Here is a 24,311-nt window from a genome sequence, read left to right as displayed (position 1 = left end):
GTCATCTAAACAGCGAACTGAATGGGAAATGTACTATTCAGAAGGCGTAAAAGCTAAATTATATAGTCCGGATGGTATGAAAAAGCAAGTGGCAGGTGTTACTCTATTGTATGAATTATTGATGGCAGAAAATCAATTTGCAAATATTCAGACACAAGCAGCTTTACCTAAGGAAATCTTAAATTTAATCAGGGAGATTGCATTGTCAGCATGGGAAAAAATTGATTCTAACAGCATTGGTAGAGGAAACTTTTTAAAAATTACCCAAGGCCCTTATGAGTCATTTGCAGAGTTTGTAGGTAAGATTAAAGATGCTCTGAAGTTACAGGTGGAAGATGAGGAGATTAGAAACTTCCTAGTAAAATCTTTGGCCTATCATAATGCAAATTCAGCCTGTAGATTAGTATTGAATACATTAAATGAAAAGTCAGATCTGAATGATTACCTTTATGCCTGCCGGAATGTCTATGTGGAACCCCAACCCCCACCCCACTTAGACTCAGTACAAACCTTCCCAGTTACCAAGGGAACAATGACTTACTTCCCTCCGGGACAGAACACTTTCCGGAAACCAGGTCTTTGCCCAAAATGCAAAAGGGGTCGCCACTGGGCGAAAGATTGCAGATCCAGAAACCTCATTAATAATAACCTAAGTAGAGGTTTCAACACAGTCCCCAGGAGGCAAATCGCCTGCTACCATTGTGGAAAACAGGGACATATCAAAAGAAATTGTCGTCTCCTTATAAATTCAGCTCCCCAAGAACACACATACAAGATGCAGGGAAACGCCCACAGGGCCTCCCCACAGGCCCTTCCAAATCAGGGGCAAAGTTCACAGACAATAATCCTTCCAAGCCCAGCCCAAGAAAATTCATCACGATAAGGGAATTAATCCACTCTACTTCAGGGAGTGCCGGATTAGACATATTATGCCAAGAGGACATTACAATTTACCCAGGAGCATGCCCTTACATGTTAGAAACTGGCATTGTAGGCCCGCCACCCCCAGATACCATGGGTTTGATTCTTGGCAGAAGTTTCCTCAACATAAAGGGTATATCAGTAATCACTGGTGTCATTGACTCAGATTCCATGGGAGAAATCATTGTAGTTATTACTGTACCAGTTACATGGACCTTTAAAAAAGGAGAAGCGATTGCCCAGATAGTAATAGTGCCTTATGTCAAATTTGGGACTTCAGATAAGACTAGAATTGGAGGTTTTGGAAGCACAGATCCGGGTGCTGCTCAAAACCCAATCGTGGCTCTGGTTACTAAATGTAAAGATGAACACCCAATGATCAAACTTCACTTGGAAGGCAAACCCTTTGATGGAATGATAGATACGGGTGCTCAGGTTACCGTAATTTCTGATAAAGAATGGCCAGAAAATTGGCCTCTTCAGGAAATCCCGTATTCCCTAGAAGGAATAGGAGGCCTGAGTTCCTGTCTGTTGAGTACGAGGACTATACTATTTTACGGCCCAGAAAATCAAAAAGCAATAATCAGACCTCACGTGGGCCCATTTTCACCATCCTTGTGGGGCCGTGACCTACACAAACAGTGGAAAGCAGAATTCCACATCCCATTAGCTCCAGAAGAGCCCGAACCTTCTTTTGATTTAAAAACCAAAAATTTTTAGTGGGGGCCACTGCCGTAAAAACACCAGCACCAATAAAAATAAAATGGAAATCTGATGAACCAATTTGGACAGGTCAGTGGCCCCTTAAAACTGATAAATTAAAGGTGCTGACAGAATTAGTGGAGGAAAAGCTAAGTTTAGGACATATTGAACCATCTTTTTCTCAATGGAATTCACCTATATTCACTATAAAAAAGAAATCCGGTAAATGGAGACTTTTGATGGATCTTAGAGCTATAAATTTATCCATGATACCTATCGGCAAATTGCAGACTGGTTTACCATCACCTGTAGTTATTCCAAAGGAATGGCCACTAATTATAATTGATCTGAAAGACTGCTTCTACCATATTCCTATCCACCCAGATGATAAAAAACGTTTTGCATTCTCAGTTCCTTCTCTCAATAATACCCATCCCTGCAGACGTTTCCAATGGACTGTTCTCCCCCAAGGCATGCTGAATTCACCAACCATGTGTCAGTTTTTTGTAGATAAGGTTTTGAGCCCTGCTCGTGAAAAATTTCCTCAAGCCATGATATTTCATTATACAGATGATATCTTGCTCACAATGAACAACGAAACAGATTTACAGGAATTATACTCTTATGTTACTGACTGTTTACAAACATCAGGACTGAAAATAGCTTTAGAAAAAATACAGATAATGCCACCGTATCAATATTTGGGTTTTATTTTGGACCGGACGTCTATACATCCACAAAAATTTTCTATCAAAAAAGAAAACCTCAGAACGCTTAATGATTTTCAGAGACTTTTAGGTGACGTAAATTGGCTCCGCCCTGCACTAGGAATCCCAAATGCAGAGTTATCTAATCTGTTTAAAACGTTGGAGGGTGATCCTGCTTTAGATAGCCCGAGAAATTTAACAACAGCTGCCAAAAATGAATTGGACATCTTCTTGAGCAGATTACAAAAATCGTTTCTCTCAAGATTCATCCCAGGAGAAAAGGTATTACTGTTAATCTTCCCTACTATAGAAACACCCACAGGGGCCTTGATGCAACAGTCAGGACCTTTGGAATGGGTGTATTTACATAACAAACAACCTCGCTCAGTTGTCCCCTACTTACAACTGATTTCAGAGATTATTATCAAGGCAAGACTCAGATCTATATCTTTACTAGGTTTTGATCCAGATATAATAGTTTTGCCAGTACCAAAAAAGGAAATTGAGTCAATATTGCCAATTAATGAATCTCTACAAAGGGCCCTCTCAGATTTCACAGGAGAAATATCCTCCCATTATCCAGCAGGAAAAATTTGGGACTTTTTAAAGAAAACTCAGTTTGTTATTTCTTCAATTGTTCGGGATTCCCCTATCCCCAATGCCAAGGTTTTTTACATTGATGGATCCCAAAATGGAAAAGGAGGAATAACTGGAGACAACATTAATATGACCATAGATACCAAATATAAATCTGCACAGAAAGTTGAATTAGCAACGTTAATTTACCTGTTAGAAAATGTATCTGAAGCCATGAATATAGTTTCTGATTCTTTGTATGTGGTAAATTTATGTCATGTGATAGCCACTGCATCCCTTAATGCTAATAACCCGATCATACAGGACTTACTTAAACAATTACAGCAGTTTCTTCAAAAACGAACTGAGCCCATCTTCATCACACATATTAGAGCCCACTCAGGTCTTCCAGGACCTATGGCTCAAGGAAATAAAACTGCTGACTTGCTAGCAATGCCTATATTTAAATCACCTATAGAGGAACATTCAGCCCTACACACAAATGCTCGCTGTTTACATGTGAATTACCAAATTCCATGGAGGAAAGCTAGAGAAATTGTAGAAAACTGCAACGTATGTGCACCGTTAACAAAAAAGACTCACATAGCAGGAGCAACCCCAAGAGGCTTACAGTCTAACGAACTTTGGCAAATGGATATAACTCAAACAGATTTATTTACAAGGAAACCTTATCTTCATGTTGTGGTGGACACTTATTCTCGGTTTATGTGGGCAATTCCCATGTCTTCTCAAAAATCTAAGGCTGCTTGTAGTTTTCTTTTACAATGTTTCTCTGTGATGGGTATTCCATATTCTATAAAAACTGATAATGGGCCAGCCTATGTTAGCAAAACTTTTGAATTTTTTTGTAAGGAATGGCAGATAAGACATCTCAGAGGAATTCCTTACAATTGTAGGGGACAGGCCATTGTAGAAAGGACTCACAGAACCTTAAAAACTCAATTGCAAAAAAATAGAAAAAGAGGTTTACCACCAACGGATTTGCTATCTTTGACTCTTATCACACTAAATTACTTTAACTTACCCCAAGGGGAAAGCTACACTGCAGCGGAAAGACATTTTAAAGAAGATATTCAGAGACAAGAAACAACCCATAAACCTATTTGGATCAAGGAGGATGAAAAATGGATAGCTGACTATCTTCTCCTAAGAGGAAGGGGTTATGCCTATGTTTCTATAAATTATGACCCTCCCAAGAAATTTTGGGTTCCATTACGTCTTGTTAGAAATCGGGCTAGCACAAATGATCAGGTTCAGACTACAAACTCCCCTTCAGAGAAAAAACAGAATACTTCAGACACTAACAGCAGTAATATTACTAAGGTCTCTGGGGCAGGGAACGATTTAGCTGTCACACACCATACAATGAGTGAGACTGATGGTAGTGATAAACCCTTACACTCCGAGATGCAAAAGGAAAGACAGGAACCTGTCTTAACTGGGCTCCAAAATATAGGAAACTCTTGCTACATGAACTCAATATTGCAATGCTTGTATAATATTTCAGACTTAACTCAGCATTTTTATAAAGATCATTATAAAAAGGATATTAACAAGAAAAATCCGATGGGGCATGAAGGTAAATTAGCCGAAGAATTTGGTCGGCTCATCAAAACCATGGGAAATGGATTTCATAGATATATTAACCCTGAAAGCTTCAAAGTAACAATTGGTTTACTTAATGACCAGTTTGCTGGACACAATCAGCAGGATCCTCACGAACTACTGATGTTCCTAATAGAGGGATTACATCAGGACTTGCTTACTGTAAATCTAATGACAGACAAAACTACACATCTCATGGGAAATGAAAATTATGAACAATTTAGTCCAGAACACCAAAAGGCTCATAAATCTATTATTTATGATCTCTTTCAAGGACAATTCAAATCTATACTCCAGTGTCTCACTTGCCACCAAAAGTCCGAGGTTTATGAGACATTTGTTCATTTGTCTTTGGCTGTTACATCTACAGATAAATGTACATTACAGGAATGCCTCTCTGAATTTTTTAAAGAAGAAGAATTAAGAAATGACAACAAAGTTCTGTGCAACAGTTGCAAAAATAGAAGGGATTTTTCAAAGAAAACGTACTTATGGAAACTGCCACCAGTACTTATAATACACTTGAAACGTTTTGCTTTTGATGGCAAACAAATAAAAAAATTGCATACTTATGTAGATTTTCCTTTAGAAGACCTCAATTTAGAGGAATTCACTTCAGAGAATAAAAGCAAGATTAAGAAATACAACTTATCATCGGTGTCAAACCATTATGGTAAAGTTCACTATGGACACTGTACTTCATACTGTAAAATTGCTGCAAAACAACACTGGATCAATTTTGATGACAAGAAGATCAAAAAAGTCCCTAATACATTGGTGAAATCCACAGCAGCATACATCCTGTTTTATACTTCTTAGAGATCTACAATGAACACCAGATAATCATTTTACTTCCTTATCAGTTGCTATTAATGCTCTAGGATTCTTTCCACAGCATGATCAATGAATATAGATTGAAAATCATGAATCCCCAATGTGTTTCCTTGTAGGATGGATTTATGTCTTAATTTCATTATTGCTCTAGGTCTCAGTTAATCATAAAATTTTACAAATTAATTTAGTCAAGGTTCACCTGAAAGAGAAATTTCTCATCATATTAATGTTGTTTTTCTTTCTAGGTATACTCATTTAACGACTTTCACTCTTTTTATTTTAACATCATTGCTTTATTTCCCTCAATTTAGGTTTTAAGACGCTTACATAATGATAATTTTAGGTGGACTTTCTTCACAGTGCTTCTTGCCTATGATTGATTATCATAAAGTTACTGTTATACAATAACTTTGTATATATACTGATATACACGTATAGTAGAGTTGTCCATGTTTGTATTATGCATGAAATTCTCTTTCAGATCTGCTAGGCAAAAAAAAAATTTTTAGTGAATTTGAAATGATTTATCTAAACAATTGCTGGCTATTACATTTTAAGGAGCTTTTAATTGATTCAGCTGAATTCTCTTTTCTTTTGCTCTATTTTGGATCCTTTCCAACAAATATTTTTTAGTATGAGTGAGTGTTATGGCCATATTTTTTGTGAAGTCTGTGTATGTATGTCTTGTTTAGTGTCTGTCTGTTCTGCATATTTTGTATATAGTTTCCTTTTTCCTAACTTTATCTTCCCCAAATTAGTCTTCCTTATCCTTCCTTCTCTCTTCCTAGTCCTTAACATTTTAATTTTCAGGATTTCACATGTGCAACCCATCTCCTTCACCCACAACTACAAGCTTCCTGATCTCGGCGGGAAGAAGAAATCCATGACTGTTGGAGTTTTACACCATATATGCTGCAAACTTGTTGGAAATGAAGCCACCTGGGATTTGTGTCACAATGTAACACCAGAGAAAAGATCCATGGACAAGACCCACAGTCTCTGGATCCCAGTTAAACTGTGCTATCTGAATTTCTGGTTTTCCATCCACATACAAAATGCTATTGTTGACCGTTTCTACAATGGCTACCCCAAGATTGCACCGATCCCAAAGGAAATACAGAAGCCCAACCAACTTATGATGTAATGATGTAACGCTTGGGGATGCCCCAACACATGGATGACTGTACTGGCCTTCCTTCTTCATTCAGCTTGATGTTATCTCCTGTACAAGGCTTCAACCCGCTTTTCCAGACCCATCAAGTGTCTTCTGCCGGTCTTTTTGGAGTTCCAGACCCCTCATATTTACAGATTGGTATTGAACTCTGTAGAAATTACATCTGTTGTTTTTCCTATAACTGTAATCCTTTAAAGTTATGTTTGGTACTACACTTCTTTTGACTATCGTAATTAATGTTTTTCTATTTTAGTTTTTAATATTAGGAATCGATGTTGTATTACATTAATGTTTTGCTTTCTTGACTTTAGGTTTGTGAGTTAGATATTATTGTCTATAATTTCCTAAATGATATTTTTGTCTGTTCTCAGGGTTTTTTGCTGGGCGCATCATAGGCAAAATACTAGGTTTATAGAAGGTTCCATCCATTTTGGATGGGCCCTCAAGTTGTTTATTTACACAGGGAGGGTCTCTGCCTTAAACATTTTGTTTTGGTTTGTGACTTAAGCTACCATCTATAAATAGTCGACATCAATTTCAGACATCTTATGGACTTCAGACAGGATTAAGAACTTGGACTAAGTTCAGATACCTATTGATCATCATTGCAGTGGCTCCCCACAGTGCAGAGGGTGTATGAGCCTCTTCTTCTGAAATAAAGGCCTAGTTCAATGCCCTCAAAGATGGGCTTTCTGGTCTACCTGAACTTGAATGAAAATGGAGCTGGAGATATAGCATGGAGGTGAGGCGTTGGCCTTTCATGCAGAAGGTCATTGGTTCAAATGCCGGTATCTGCCAGGAGCGATTTCTGAACGTGGAGTCAGGAGTAACTCCTGAGCACTGCCAGGTGTGACCCAAAAACCAACAACAACAACAACAACAAATAAAGAAAAGGTGCTTCTCCTTGCCTGCTACACAACCTTTCTGGTGTCTCTTCGAAAGATCTATGTACGTCTTAGATTTATCTTGTCAGGAGCTTGTAGTTGATTCCTTGATACATGTTTCTGGTTTTAGACACCCTGTGCTTAGGTTAGAAGTTTTTCTTTACATTTTCCTGTGATGCGCTTATGCAAACAGCCGCTCTTTTATTAGTGACTAATTTTTCTTTTAATAATTGTAGACAATATTGTTTGTTTACTAAAAACAAAAGGGGGAATTGTTGTGTATGTAAATATTTTGGGGGATTACTATGTTGCTCACCCTAATCTGATTAGGTGATTGTGCCCTACCCTAGGGTGTGACCTGGCATTCTGCCCCCACCCTAGGGTAGGACCTGATTCTGCTTCCACCATTGGTTGGTATCTGATCCCACCATTGGGTGGGACCTGACTCTGGACTATAAGAGCAAGGGTCTGTGGAAGGCGAGGGCCTTTTGCTGGCTGGAACTGAATCTGAGTCTTTGGACTTCAGTTTTGTCCATGCGAATAAAGCAAATATTTCCACGAGCCTGATTGTCTGCGAGCTGTTTACCCGCCATTTCACCTCAGAACCGTGGGCTAGACAGGGTGGCAGACGCGTGCTCCGAGCTGGAAGAAAAGGGCCTCATTCTCCATCCCTCCATCAGTCAACCTCTTCAGGGGCTGACCTGCTACACCACCTCACACGAGAGAGACTGGCACACATCACAAAGAATGAGAATAATAATATAATGAGAATGAGTGTTGGCGGGGATGTGGAGAGAAAGGAATTCTTATTCACTGCTGGTGGGAATGTCGTCTAGTTCAACGTTTATGGAAAGCGATATGGAGATTCCTGCAAAAACTGGAAATCGAGCTCCCATACGATCCAGCTATATACCACTCCTAGAAATATTCGCTAGGAACATGAAAATACATTACAAAAAATCCCTTCCTTACACCTATATTCATTGTAGCTCTATTTACCATAGCAAGACTCTGGAAACAACCAAGATGCCCTTCAACAGATGAATGGCTAAAGAAACTGTGGTACATATACCAATGGAATATTAAGCAGCTGACAGGAGAAATGAAGTTATGAAATTTACCTATACATGGATGTACATGGAATCTATTATGCTGAGTGAAATAAGTCAGAGAGAGAGAAAAACACGCAGAATGGTCTCACTCATCTATGGGTTTTAAGTAAAATGAAAGACGTTCTTGCAATAATAATTATCAGATAGAAAAGAGAGAAGGGCTGGAAGTTACAACTAACCTCATGAAGCTTACAAAAAACAGGAATGAGTTTAGTTAGAGAAATAAGAATGTATGAGGGAAATAGAAAGCCTGTCTAGAGTACAGGCTGGGGGTTGATGGGGAGGAGGGAGATTTGGGACATTGGTGATGGGAATGTTGCACTAGTGATAGGTAGTGTTCTTTACATGACTGAAACCCAAACACAATCATTTATATAATCAAGGTGTTTAAATAAAAAAATATATAAAAAGTTTTATCAGGGGTCTCAAACTCAATTTACCTGGGGGCCACAGGAGGCAAAGTCGGGGTGATCCTTGAGTGCAAAATCAGTAGTAAGCCTTGAACATTGGGGTGTGTGACCCAAACAACTAAAACAATAGAAAACAAAAAAAGATTCCTCTAGGGCAGGACCACACTATGTTGTATGAGGGCCGCGAGTTTGAGACCCCTAAGAAATTTCAGTGATTTGTATGCAGGTAGAGAGTGTCATAATGTCTCCTTGCATAGAGTTGGGAATATAAAAAAAAAGGAAATAAATAGTTTTGACTTCATAAATTACTTGGTTTCTATCCTATATTCTCAGTACAGTCATTATAGTATGATTACCACAGAATATATATAAATCTGTATTCTAATTACATAGTTATATTTATAACTATTCTAATTTATCTTTATTTGTAAAAATATTAACAAATGATGTCACATAAGCTATATGATAAGTAGTATAATATGTAATAGATTATACATATATGCCAGATCTCTTTTGTGTTGGATAACTGGTAAATTTTATTAAGACAGTTAAACAAATTAGAATATTGGAATTTTATCATTCATATTATGCATAATATCTTTGTCTAAACATAGTAAGTATAGACATAAAATATATCATAAAATGAATGAAGGATTGACTTATCAAAATATAAAATCATCGTGTCTATTACAACTCCTATTATTTTTCTGGGGATTCAAGAATTAAGATTATTCACCAATTCTGTGTGAAATCACTTGAGTTGTTTTGTGAAACAACATGACAAAAGATTTAATGCTCTGCCCAGGAGGTTACCTGAGCTATGTGTGACCTGAATGACAGCACCATAAATGGTGACATACAGGAAACCCCATCATCCTAAGCATGATTTCATATAAAAATTCTATTTTGAGTATTTAATCAAGTCTTTGCCAAGGAAATAATCAGGTAGATTTTAGGAATTGTTTGTTATCAGCAGTTTTGGAAATGGAAGAAAATTGCTTTTGACATACCCCATATTTCAGGACTTACTTCTGACTTGCACTCAGGGATCACTATTGGGGGTGGTGAAGCTCAGGGGATTATATGTGCTTCCTAGATTAATATGTGTAAAGAAATTGCTCCACCTTGTGTACTATTATTCCAGCTTCAAGAAAAAACAAATATTTTATTTGATTATTAACAGCTGATGTCTAGGGAATTTCTAGTAAACAAAAAAAGTAAAATTGTTGAGCACTATGGTTGGAATTAGACTACCAGAAGCTAAGGATAGTTTTGGAGACTCAGAGTGTGAGAAAGTCATAGTGAACTTTTTTTCACTCTTGACTACATGAATGTAAGTATTATCCAATTAGAATTAAAGCATGTAGTTCCAGGTAAATTAATTTAAAACACGATTAATTTTAATACTTTCAGTAAATAAAAAAGTGAGAATATTGCATTTGAGATTAAATTATTTTCATGACAAAGTTTTTTTTTTTGTGTGTGTGTTTTTTTTGGGGGGGTCACACCCCTCCTGGCTTCATGCTCAAAAATTGCTCCTGGCAGGCCCGGGGGACCATATGGGACACCGGGATTCGAACTTATGACCTTCTGCATGAAAGGCAAATGCCTTACCTCCATGCTATCTCTTCGGCCCCTTCATGACAAAGTCTATAGAGTGACTTTTTATCTTCATTATATGTTCCTGATTAAGTGTTCAAATTGAAAGTACTTCCAAACGCTTTTTTAATGCTGAGATCCTAAAGAGTATTACTTATGTTTATTTTATATGCTTTTAATTCAAGTCTAATATTTAATCTTTAACTCATTTGAGGTTAAATTTTATGTAAAATGTTTGTGCCCTATTTTTAGTATTTTGTATGTGGCATGGTTTGAACACTTTTTTGTGATAGAATGACACTCAACTTAAGTAGTCATGCTATAACTCAGGCATATTATGGAGATATAAAATTAAAATTTAAAATTCTATAGTATTATTAATCTGAGATAAGTTTAAAATAATATAATAAGACATATCTTGAAATGTTGGTTTATAATTTATTTTTATTTGATCATAATATTTTTTCATAATAAATACTTCATAAAGCAAAATAGAAATTCTTAAAGTCATTCCTCTTCTTTTTATATACCTACCCTAACATTTTATAGGAGTGACATTATTAACATATTTTATGATTATTCTAAATATACATATATCATAAAACTAATGTTTAATGAATATTCTCAGGGAAAAAGCCCTGTTGATTTTATGATTTATACATATTTATTTTTCATAATATAACTTCTTATGTATGCTCACACACTAAGAAATTATTAGATTACTGAGTATTGCAGTTTCTAAGGCTGATAGGTTCAGAGAATTACCTAGTTTACACTTAAAATTTGTAGGACTCTGGGAAATTGACTAATGCACATATAATTTAAGGCTGGTGCTATGAGTTTCTCTGATATTCTTCTGACTTTATCTATCTATATATTTATCTACCAATTATCTATCTCTCTAATATCAATCTATTTATGTATGTATATACCTATCAATCCATCTAGTATCTCTTTATCCCCATATATATATATATATCTTTCCCATCTATCTTTATATATATATCATCTATAAATGTTTATTATAATTTTTAATTTCAAGGCATGCATTCTGCCCTAAATCATATATCTTACCTATCAAAATATTTAAGGATATAATTTACTATTTTGATCATTAAGAATAATCAAATTGTATTAGTGACAATAGAAGAGAATTTTAGTTAAATATAGAACATCAACTGACAGACATAGCTTTGAAATTTGTTATTCTAATATTTATATTATTAATGTTTTTAGCCAAATTGTATTTTTTTTATTTTTGCGGGGTAGGTGGGGGGCACACAAGCAGTGGTCAAGTCTTACTCCTAACTCTGCACTCGGAAATTATTCAGATGGATCACTTGGAACCACACGTGGTTCTAAGGATGGAACTCATAATAACTATATTATGAAAGTCTTTACTATTTCACCAGATGTTTTACAGGTACATTACTACATTATATCCGTTATTTTATGTATAGTCCCTCTAATACATTCTCTGTTCCTTGCACTGTTTTATATAATAACTATAGATGCGATCCTATTGTTTTCCTATCTTTATTTTGCTACTTAACATGGCATTCATTCACCACTTCCATACAAATTGATATTTTTAATAGTCAACTAGACTTTCAGTTGTTTATACACCACAATTCCTTTATTTACTCATTTCTTATTGGGCACTTGATTTTATCTCACATCTTCACTATTACAGTCTACAATCATACCGTATTGCAAAAATACTAATAGAATTTTTGTCCATTCATTGTGCTGTATAACTTGAACACACTGGATAAAGCCTTTGCATTACCTGAGTGCCACCACACTGGCATGGTTTGAACACTTATTTGGTACCACCACAGTGGCACCCTAGCTCATATGAGTCTGATTGAGCAACACGATATTGAACAATTCTAGAACTAAAATGTTAGAATTGAACTGCCAGGTTTGGGATCCCAAGGAGCAATCAGGTCTCCAAACTCAAGTGCGGGTGTCATTCCACTCTCATAGTATCTACCAAAATAGAAAATTTTCTAAAACTTGCTTTAGTTGTAAAGAAATAAATGTTTGATTTCTTTTGATGTTGTGATATATAACCTCTTTAAATTTATGAATATTTGCAAAAAACTCAATTGTGTAAATGCATTGATTTTTATATATCCAAAAATATTTAGTGAAAATCCTTATATGTCTACTATTATATTTTTTTAATTTTTTATTTAAAAAATTTATTACATACATGATTGTGTTTGAGTTTCAGTCATGTAAAGAACACCACCCATCACCAGTGCAACGTTCCCATCACCAATGTCTCAAATCTCCCTCCTCCCCACCCAACTCCTGCCTGTACTCTAGACAGGCTTTCTATTTCCCTCGTACATTCTCTTTATTAGGACAGTTCGAAACTTAGTTATTTCTGTTTGTGGTGAGCTTCATGAGGTGAGCTGTAACTTCCAGCTCTTTTCTCTTTTGTGTCTGAAAATTATTATTGCAAGAATGTCTTTCATTTTTCTAAAAACCCATAGATGAGTGAGACCATTCTGTGTCTTTCTCTCTGACTTATTTCACTCAGCATAATAGATTCCATGTACATCCATGTATAGGAAAATTTCATGACTTCAGGTCTCCTGACAGCTGCATAATATGCCATTGGATACATATACCACAGTTTCTTTAGCCATTCATCTGTTGAAGGGTATCTTGGCTGTTTCCAGAGTCTTGCTATGGTAAATAGTGCTGCAATGAATATAGGTGTAAGGAAGAAATTTTTGTATTGTATTTTTGTGTTCCTAGGGTATATTCCCAAGAGTGGTATAGCTGGGTCATATGCAAGCTCGATTTCCAGTTTTTGGAGGAATCTCCATATTGCTTTCCATAAAGGTTGAACTAGACGGCATTCCCACCAGCAGTGGGTAAGAGTTCCTTTCTCTCCACACCCCACCAACACTGCTTGTTCTCATTATTTGTGATAGATGCCAATCTCTGGGGGGTGAGGTGGTACCTCATAGTTGTTTTGATTTGCACCTCCCTGTTGATTACTGATGTGGAACATTTTTTCATGTGTCTTTTGGCCATTTGTATTTCTTCTTTGTCTAAGTGTCTATCCATTTCTTCCCATTTTTTTCATAGGATTAGACGTTTTTTTCTTCTAAATTTCTATCAGTGCCTTGTATATTTTGGAGATTAGCCCCTTGTCTGATGGGTATTGGTTGAATAGTTTCTCCCACTCAGTGGGGGCTCTTGTATCCTGGGCGCTATTTCCTTTGAAGTGCAGAAGCTTCTCAGTTTAATATATTCCCATCTGTTAATCTCTGCTTTCACTTGCTTTGAGAGTGCAGTTTCCTCCTTGAAGAAACTGCATATCAAGTTCTTTCATCCATTTCAATTAACCTTTGTACATGATGTTAGCTGGGAGTCTAAGTTGTGCCAACACCACTTATTGAAGAGGCTTTTTTTGCTCCATTTAGGATTTATTGCTCCTTTATCAAAAATTACGTGATTGTATGTCTGGGGAACATTCTCTGCATATTCAAGCCTATTTCACTGATATGAGGGCCTGTATTTATTCAATACCATGCTGTTTTGATAAATAATCTTTGTAGTAGTTTAATGTTGGGGAAAGTAATTCCTCCCATATTCTTTTTTTCAATGGTTTCTTTAGCTATTCTAGGGTGTTTATTTTTCCAAATAAATTTGAAAAGTGCCTGATCCACTTCTTTGAAGAATGTCATGGGTATGTTTAGTGGGATCACATTAAATCTTTACAATGCTTTGGGGAGTATTGCCATTTTAATGATGTTATTCCTGCCAATCCATGAGCAGGGTATATGCTTCCATTTCCACGTGTCCTCTTTTATTTCTTGGAGCACAGTTTTATAGTTTTCTTTGTATAGGTCCTTTACACTTTTAGTCAGGTTGATTTCAAGATATTTGAGTTTGTGTGGCACTATTATGAATGGGGTTGTTTTCTTAAAGTCCTTTTCTTCCTTATTACTATTGGTGTATAGAAAGGCCATTAATTTTTGTGTGTTAATTTTGAAGCCTGCCAACTTGCTTTATGAGTCTATTGTTTTTAGAAGCTTTTTCGTAGAGACTTTGGGTTTTCTAGGTAGAGAATCATGTCATCTGCAAACAGCGAGAGCTTGACTTCTTCCTTTCCTATCTGGATTCCCTTGATATCTTTTTCTTGCCTAATCACTATAGCAAGTACTTCCAGTGATATGTTGAATAGGAGTGGTGAGAGAAGACAGCCTTGTCTTGTGCCAGAATTTAGAGGAAAGGCTTTTAGTTTTTTTTCATTGAGGACAACATTTGCCTCTGGCTTGTGGTAGATGGCCTTAACTATATTGTGAAAGGTTCCTTCCATTCCCATCTAGCTGAGAGTTTTGATCAAGAATGGATGTTGGACCTTATTAAATGCTTTATCTGTGTCTATTGATATGATCATTTGATTTTTATTTTTCTTGTTGTTGATGTTGTGTATTATGTTGATAGATTTATGGATGTTAAAACAGCCTTGCATTCCTGGGATGAAACATACTTGATCATAGTGGATGATCTTAATGAGGCATTGAATCCTTTTTGCCAGGATTTTGTTGAGGATCTTTGCATCTGCATTCATCAACGTTATTCGTCTGTAATTATCTTTTTTCGTAGCATCTCTGTTTTAGGTTTATCTGGTTTAGGTATCAAGGTGGTGTTGGCTCCATAAAAGCTATTTGGAATTGTTCCTGTTTTCTCAATTTCATGAGAGTCTTGCCAGGATTGGTAGAATTTCCTCTTGAAACATTTGAAAGAATTCTTTAGTAAATCCATCTGGGCCTGGACATTTTTTTTTGGGCAGACAGTTGATTACTGTCTTAATTTCCTCAATAGTGATGGGTGTGTTTAGATATGCTACATTCTCTTCATTCAACCGTGGAAGATTATATGAGTCCAAAAATATATCCATTTCTTCTAGGTTTTCATTTTTAGTGGCATAGTTTTTCTCAAAGTAGTTTTTGATTACCCTTTAGATCTCTACCATATCATTAGCATTGTCTCCTTTTTCATTCCTAATATGAGTTATCAAGTTTCTCTCTCTATTTTTCTTTGTTAATTTTTCCAGTGGTCTATCAATTTTGTTTATTTTTTCAAAGAACTAACTTCTGCTTATGTTGATCTTTTGTTTTGTTTTTCCGCGTTTCCACTTCATTGATTTCTGCTCTCAGCTTTGTTATTTCCTTCTGTCTCCCTATTTTTGGTTCCTTTTGTTGAATACTTTCTAATTCTATGAGCTGCTTCATTAAGCTATTCAGGTATGCTTCTTCTTGTTTCCTGATGTGTGCTTGCAAAGCTATAAATTTTCCTCTCAGTACCACTTTTGCTGTTCCCATAGGTTTTGATAGTTTGTGTCTCCATTGTCATTTGTTTCTAGGAAGGTTTTGATTTCCTCTTTGATTTCATCTAGGACCCACTGGTTATTCAGTATTAGGCTGTTTAACTTTCAGGTATTAAAGTTTTTCTTCTGTGTCCCTTTGTCGTTCACATATAATTTCAGGGCACTGTGGTCAGTGAACGTAGCCTGCAAAATATCTATCCTCTTGATATTATGGAGGTATGTTTTATTTGCTAGTATGTAGTCTAACCTGGAGAATGTCCCATGTACATTAGAGAAGAATGTGTATCCGGGCTTCTGGGGGTAGAGTGTCCTGTTTACATCTACTAGGCCTCTTTCTTCCATTTCTCTTTTTAGGTCTATTATATTCTTGTTGGGTTTCAGTCTGGTTGACCTGTCAAGTGTTGACAATGCCGTATTGAGGTCTCCCACAATTATTGTGTTGTTATTGATATTATTTTTCAGTTTTGTCAACAATTTTATTAAATATTTTGCTGGCCCCTCATTCAGTGCATATATGTTTAGGAGAGTGATTTCTTCCTGCTGTACATACCCCTTGATTAATACAAAATGTCCATCTTTGTCCCTTAAAACTTTCCTAAGTATAAAGTTTGCATCATCTGATATTAGTATGGCCACTCCAGCTTTTATAAGGGTATTGTTTGCTTGGATGATTTTCCTCCAGCCTATTATTTTGAGTCTATGTTTGTTCTGACTATTCAAGTGCATTTCTTGTAGGCAGCAGAAGGTTGGATTGAGTTTTTTGATCCATTTAGCCACTCTGTGTCTCTTAACTGGTGAATTTAGTCCATTGACATTGAGAGAAAGAATTGTCCTGGGAGTTAGTGCCATCTTTATATCAAAGTTTGGTGTGTCTGTTGGTCAGTCTTGTCTTAAAGTAGGTCTTTCAGTTTTTCTTTTAAGACTGGTTTTGAGTCTGTGAAGTTTCTGAACTGTTGTTTGCTGTGAAGCCATATATTGTTCATTCAAACCTGAAAGTGAGTTTTTCTGGGTGCAGTATTCTAGGCGAAGCATTTATTTCATTGAGTTTTGTCACTATGTCCCACCACTGCCTTCTGGCCTTGAGTGTTTTCAGTGACAGGTCTGCAGTAAATCTCAATGACGTTCCCTTGAATGTAATTTCTCTTTTTGATCTTGCTGCTTTCAGAATTCTGTCTCTATCTGTGGGATTCATCATTGTAACTAGGATGTGTCTTGGGGTATTATTTCTGGGGTCTCTTTTAGTTGGTACTCTTCAGGCATGCAGGATTTGATCGCATGTATTCATTATCTCTGGTAGTTTCTCTTTAATGATGTTGTTGACTGTTGATTCTTCCTGGAGATTTTCTTCCTGGGTCTCTGGGACTCCAATGATTCTTACGTTGTTTCTGTTGAGCTTATCATAGACTTCTATTTTCATCTGTTCCCATTCTTTGAGTAATTTTTCCATGTTTGATTGCTTGCTAAGGCTTTTTTTCCAATTTCTTCTGTTTTCTTCAATTCATCTACTGAGGTTTTCAGACCTGTTATTTGACCTGAAATTTCACTTTGGAGTTTTCTGATTTCTATTTTCATATTCTCTTGATTCTTATTAGTGTTCTCTTCTATACTTTCTTTGAGTTCTTTGAACATCTTCCATAATGTGATTCTAAACTCCTTACCTGAGAGACTGAGTAGCTGGTTGGTCATGTTCAAGTCATCAGAGTTGCCATTGTCATTCTCTATGTCTGGCGCTGGTCTGTGTTGTTTCCGCATTGTCACACTTTGTTGTTTTTTTCTACGTGTTTTGGTTGTATTCATTGGCTAAATGATGTGCACAGCCGGAAAGTGAAGTGGAGCAGCCTTGCTTCTCTGGCTCCACCCTTTCTGGGCTTGTAAACTCACCTCCAGGGAAGGCTCCAGGGAAGGAGAGCCGTCTGAAGATGGGCCACACATAGGATGAAATCAGGCTGAAGATGAAGCACAGCACAGAAGAGAGGAAGATAGGGGTGCTGGCATCTGAGTTCCAGCAGAGTTCAGTGGCTTCTCCTTTCTGGGATTATAAACTCACCTCCAGGGAAGGCTTCAGGGAAGGCAAGCTGTCCACAGATGAGCCACACACAGAATGAAATCAGGCCCAAAATGGGGCACAGCACAGAAGACAGGCAGATAGGAGTGCTGGCATCTGAGTTCCAGCAGAGTTCAGCAGCTTCCCCTTTCTGGGTGTGTAAGCTCACCTCCAGAGAAGGCTCCAGGGAAGGCAAGCAGTCTGCAGATGAGCCACACACAGGATAAAATCAGGCCGAAAATGGGGCACAGCACAGAAGACAGGCAGACAGGGATGCTGGCATCTTAGTTCCAGCAGAATTCATGGGATTTCCCTTTCTGGGATTTTTTTTTTTGTGGTTTTTGGGCCACACCTGGCATTGCTCAGGGGTTACTCCTGGATGTCTGCTCAGAAATAGCTCCTGGCAGGCACAGGGGACCATATGGGACACCGGGATTTGAACCAACCACCTTTGGTCCTGGATCGGCTGCTTGCAAGGCAAACGCCACTGTGCTATCTCTCCAGGCCCCTTTTCTGGGCTTGCTAGGTAGCTTCAGAATGCAGTTTTTTTGGGTTTTGCTTCCCAGGGCTCTGAGGAGAGCTTGAAGGATTCAGGAAAGAGAGAGGAGCACAGGACAAGGTTCTCTTTAGATCCTCAGTTTCCTCAGAAGAAGCACAGCATGGCAGAGACTCTGCAGGTGGAGCAATCAGCACTTTACCCAGCAGTCCCCACAGTCAACCATTTCTTACTCACTCCCATTATTTTTAAAAATTTTATTTATTTTCTTTGATATATCAGAGCTAACTGAGCTCAGTGATTGCTGATGGCTCTGTGCTAAAGGATCATTTTCGAAGTTATCAGGGAAGCATATGTGGTGAAAGAAATTGAACCTGGATACTGTTTCCAACCCCTTGTAATAACTTAAAGAGTAGAAAGAGCAGAATCTACTCAGAAACTCAACAGTCCAAGATTGTAGTAATTTATGTGAATGATTATTCTGGAATTTTTATGTTTCTTTTACAACTGGTGCCAACTTGAGTATTTATTTATTTATTTATTTATTTATTTATTTATTTATTTGATTTTGCTTTTGAGCCACATCTGGTAGTGTTTACTTTTGGTTTACTCTTAACTCTATGCTCAGGGGATCATTCCCGGTAGAGCTTGGGGGATCATATCAATGCAGAAGGTAGAATTGATTTCACTATATGGAAGTAAATATGTGGAAGTGAAGTGAATATATGGAAGTGAACTGCATTCACTCTAATGAAGGCCAGTGCCTTATGTATTGTACTACTTATCTGGTCTTACTGTGTATTTTTTCTGTGTTTTACTTTAATAATTATTTTAATTGAATAACTATAATTTACATAATGATAACGTTCTTCATGATTGAGTTTCAGCTTACAATTTCCAATATTCATCTCTTCACCTGCTGAATAATTTTTACACATAGTTCACAACCTGAAAACTGGACATACTCACTGGTTACTTAATTATTTTATTGTTATTTGTTTTAGTTTATTTATTGCTATTCATAATATCCGAATCTTTTTTGGCGGGGTCAACCCTGCAGTGCTCAGTAGTTACTCCTGGCTCTGTGCTCGAAATAGCTTATGGCAGGCACAGGGACCATCTAGGATGCAGAGATTCAAGCCACCTTTCATCCAGGATTGGCAACATGCAAGGCAAACACCCTGCTGCTGTGCTATTTCTCTGCCCACAATATTTGAATCTTAACTGTGCTTCAAGTTCATCAAACTCTATTGGACCTTAATTTTTTCCTCTATTAGACTTAATATTTTAATATTTTTGCATTATTACATACTCTCTATTTACCAAGGGTTCTGTCATTTATTATTCAAAAATGTAAATTCTGGCCAATAGTAACAGTACTGGGGACATGTGCTAGCCTTGATTGCAGCCAACCTGCATTTAAATCTCCCATGCCTCATATAGTTCTCTGAGCACTACCAAGAGTGATCTCCGAGTAAGGAGCTGAAAGTAAAACCTTAGGATCATGTCTATTGCTCAAAAACATACAAACAAACAAAAAGCCAAGAAAGTAGTGTACACTGTGTTCTCAATTTTAAGTTTTCATATGTTGTTTACTTATTCTAACGTTTTTCTCTAAATTTTTATCATTATGTTTCAATGATTAAGCCTACTTAACTAATTAACTTCAGCAACGATTACACAATTACATAAAAATTTATTTATATTTTTAAATGTTCTTTAGTTATTTTATTTTTTGTTTTTTTTTTTTTTTTTTTGGATCATACCTGGCAGTGCTCAGGGGTTACTCTTGCTTTGTGCTCAGAAATCACCCCTGGCAGTCACTGGGGATCATATGGGATGCTGGAATTCGAACCATCATCTTTCTGCATGCAAGGCAAATGCCTTATCCATGCTATCTTCGGACTCCTAGTTATTTTATTTAATTTTAATTTCTTCTGTATTTATATATTTTTCTAGCCAGCTGAGACTATCAGTTAATTGAGAAGCCTCCTCTTTTTTTTTTACTGTTTTTAAATGTTCATACCTAATATACTAAATGTTTGTTATGAAATTCATAAATTAAATTTAAGAATAAGAGAAATATGGTAGGAATATTATGTAATTTACAAATTTGCATGCTTTAAAAATCCAGTGAATCATTTAGTCTATGTAAGTGAAGTTCCAGACAAAACTCATTTTAAACTTTGCTATTATTGAAGCAAAACCACTAAAAAAAAGATGGGAAGCACATTGGGAAAGAGTGTACAAAGCATTCCCAATATTTACTTATATGTTCTTAGAAGTTTTATACTCTATTCTGTACAAGAAAATGTACTTTTCACTTTATCTTTACTTGATATAAAACAATTGCAGGAAGTTGTTCAGTATGCTACACCTATGGTTCATTATTTATATTTGCCCAGCTTAGCTGCTCAGGAATTGACCATGGTCCATGCTATTATTAGATATAGAAGAAAACCTAAAATGATAAATCTTTGCAGGAAAACAATGATTATGAACACAATAAAGTGTTACTGGTAATAATATTTTTAGATATAGTAGCTAATTGCTTACTGGTGGCTAATTTTATATTATTTTCTGACCTTATTTTCAGTCTTAAAATGAGTTCTTTGCTTGTAACTTAGAAAACAGTACAATACATTATTCATTTAAATATAATGGATATAAAAACTGAGAGGACAATTTGTCAGCCTCTGAGTTTTCAGAGAAAATTGAAGAATTGGACAGAAATGTCTGTCTTGTTCAGACTGCATGACCCTTATCTCAATTAGCTGTACAACTAGACTCGCAACTCCTGCTCTTTTAAATAAATAATTAACTTCAGAATCAATGGTTTATATGATGTGTGTATGCTTCTGCAGAAGCTAAACCATAATTTCCAAGTCCTTGTCATTCATATAATCAGCATATTTCCGGGTATATGTGACAGCCTTATTTATTTACTTTTAGATTTAGTATACCTTTGAGTATGAATGTGTATAAATGTGAACCTGGAAAATGTATGTGAGCATTCTAGAGGATAATATTTAATCTTTTTTTTAAATTAGTTCCCTTCTATTATTTCATCTGTTGAAAAATGCATTTTGTAATTTACCAGTGTTGTGCAGTGGGAAATTGATCATATTGGGAGATTCATCAGTGAGCTTTTTCCACTTCATAAAATATAGAAACATGAAAGAAATATTGTTTCTGAGTGCCATGGTATCATTCGGTAATATATGAAATAAAGAAAAAGTAAATTGGACATAAATATTACAATTTTAAAATTCAATAAATTAATTTGTCTCTTAGTTTCCAGTGTGACTAAAACACCTGTTTAATGATTGAATCAAAGGGATAGTGATTCCATTTTACCCTTCACCTTTAAGCATTTCAGTTGGGCTACTATTCCTTAAGTAAATAACAGGATCTCAAAAGACAATAAAAAGAAAGCATACAGCATTTAGTCTTGGAAGAATAACCATGAGATGCCCTCCTGTGAAATAGTCTTTATTTATTTAGTGGGGATACTTCAGGCTGGACATAAAGGCATTTATTATTTACTATCCTTTTTCACAATATCCTATAATTTTAGCAAGTAGCAACTTCCAAGATAAAAAAATAAATAAATTAGACACATTAGTACAAGTAACAAAAGTGATTAAAAGATTATTTTATTTTGAAATTATAAAAAATAATTTATCCTTTTTAATTCAATTAATTTATGATTACTTTGTTATTTTTAATCCCCTTATTTATAGGAAAAATCTAAAATACTTTTCATATTTGTAAATTTAAAATTATAACCTATTAATAGTTTGTAACTAAGGATGCATAAAATAGAAAAAATATATTTTATCTATTGTTTTAAATGGATTACCTCTTACTATTCTTATAATGCATTTTATTGCTATTTAAGAGAACTGAAAAAGTAAAAATCTAATATTGGAAGTAAATAGCTTTTATTTTGCCTCATTCTTTTCATTCCACAAATAAGTTTCCTATGCTAAATTGTGGCTTATATAGATTATATAGTCTACAGATTAAAATACATTTTTAGGAATTGTGAAATCAGGGGAGAGAAGCTGGATAGACTTAGTTTTCTAAAAAGTAAAGGCAGTGTAAATTTATTAAAACACTTTCTCTGGATATGAACAGAATTTAAGGTGAAAGCAAAATAGGATCAAACTTGCTAACAAACTATTTTGGAAAATTTAAAGTCACGCCCTGCAGTACTCTGCTATTACTCCTGTCTCTGCAACCAGGAATAACTCCTGAAAGGTTCAGGAGACCATATGGGATACCAGGGATCAAATTCAGGTCAACTGCTTGCAAGGCAAGTACTTACCCACTCAAAAGAGCTATTTTGTTTTGTTTGGGGGCCACACTTAGCCGAGCTCAGGGGTTACTCTTGGCTTTGCACTCAGAAATTGCTTCTGGTAGGCTCAGTGGACCATAAGGGATGCCATGGATCAAACCTGGGTTAGCACGTGCATAGCAAATAAATGCCCTACCAATTGTACTATCGCTCCACCCCTATTTTAAGTAACGTTTGAAATTCTTATGCATCGGTAAGGGCAGAAAGAAAATTCTTGGCTTCATTTAATTGTGTGAATTTAACTTTGGAACTCTGATGTCTCATGTAAGTGATATAAATACTAAACTAAATCCACAGTAAAACATATTCTTAAGAAAAACTGTTAAATTACGTATCTGTAGTATTTAGACTAATCTAGGAAAATGAAAGATGTCAGGATGTACAAATCCTTGAACCAAGGCTACACACATGGCCAAAGTGGGAGATAAATAAAGGGGGCGAAGAGATGACCTGGATGTAGCATAGCAGAAAATGTCAGAAGCCTTGGATATAGCAATGGAGGAAAAACTATGCATACATCTATAAGAGTAGAGACAACATTACTAAATATGGGACCCAAATTACAATTATTAAACTTAAAATGTATTTTCTAATGAGGCAACTTTTGCTTTCATTGATCATTTGGGTTGTCTTTTAAATTTCCACTTTAATAAGTTATGCTCTAAGCTTTGTTATTTCCTTTTTCCTACCTATTTTGGGTTCAATTTGTTGAACACTTTCTAATTTTATAAGCTGTGTCATTAAGCTATTTATGTAGGTCCTTCTTCATTTCTGATGTGTGCTTACAAAACTATAAATCTTTCTCATCATACTGTTTTTGCTGTGTACCACAAATTCTGATAATATGCATATTCTTCATTCTCATTTGCTTCTAGGAATCTTTTCTTTTCCTCTTTGATTTCAACTTTGACCCACTGGTTATTCCATAGTGATTGTTTGATTTCCAGATGTTAAAGTTTTTGCTCTGTGTACATTTGTACTTCACTTTTAATTTCAGGGCATTGTGATCTGAGATGGTAGTCCCTACAATTTCTATCTCCTTGACTTTATGGAAGTATGTTTTGTGTTCCAGCATGTGGTCATTCCTGGAGAATAGCACAGGTGCATTGGAAAGGAATGTGTATCTAGTTTCCTGGAAGTGGAGTGTTCTATATATCTACTAGGCCACTTTCTTCCATTTCTTCCTTTTAGCTAGTACATTCCTGTTGGGTTTCAGTCTAATTGTTCTATCAAGAGGTGACAGGGAGATGTTGAGGTCTCCCACTATTATTGTATTGCTATTTATGTCTTTATTTTGTCAATAATTGTATTAAATATTTTTCTTTTTTATAATAACACATTTTATTTTGACCAAAGTGAATTACATATCTTACACAGTAATATTTTAGGTACATATTAATATTGAATTAGGGGAATTCCCATCATCAAAGTTGTTCTCCCTCCACCCCCATTCCAAGCTTGCATCCCATATCACCCACCTTTAGCCACCCCCTCCCCCCGGGTGCTA

The sequence above is a fragment of the Suncus etruscus genome, chromosome 2 (genome assembly GCF_024139225.1).
Source record: "Suncus etruscus isolate mSunEtr1 chromosome 2, mSunEtr1.pri.cur, whole genome shotgun sequence".
Classification (NCBI taxonomy): Eukaryota; Metazoa; Chordata; class Mammalia; order Eulipotyphla; family Soricidae; genus Suncus; species Suncus etruscus.
This window is presented reverse-complemented; position numbering follows the sequence as displayed.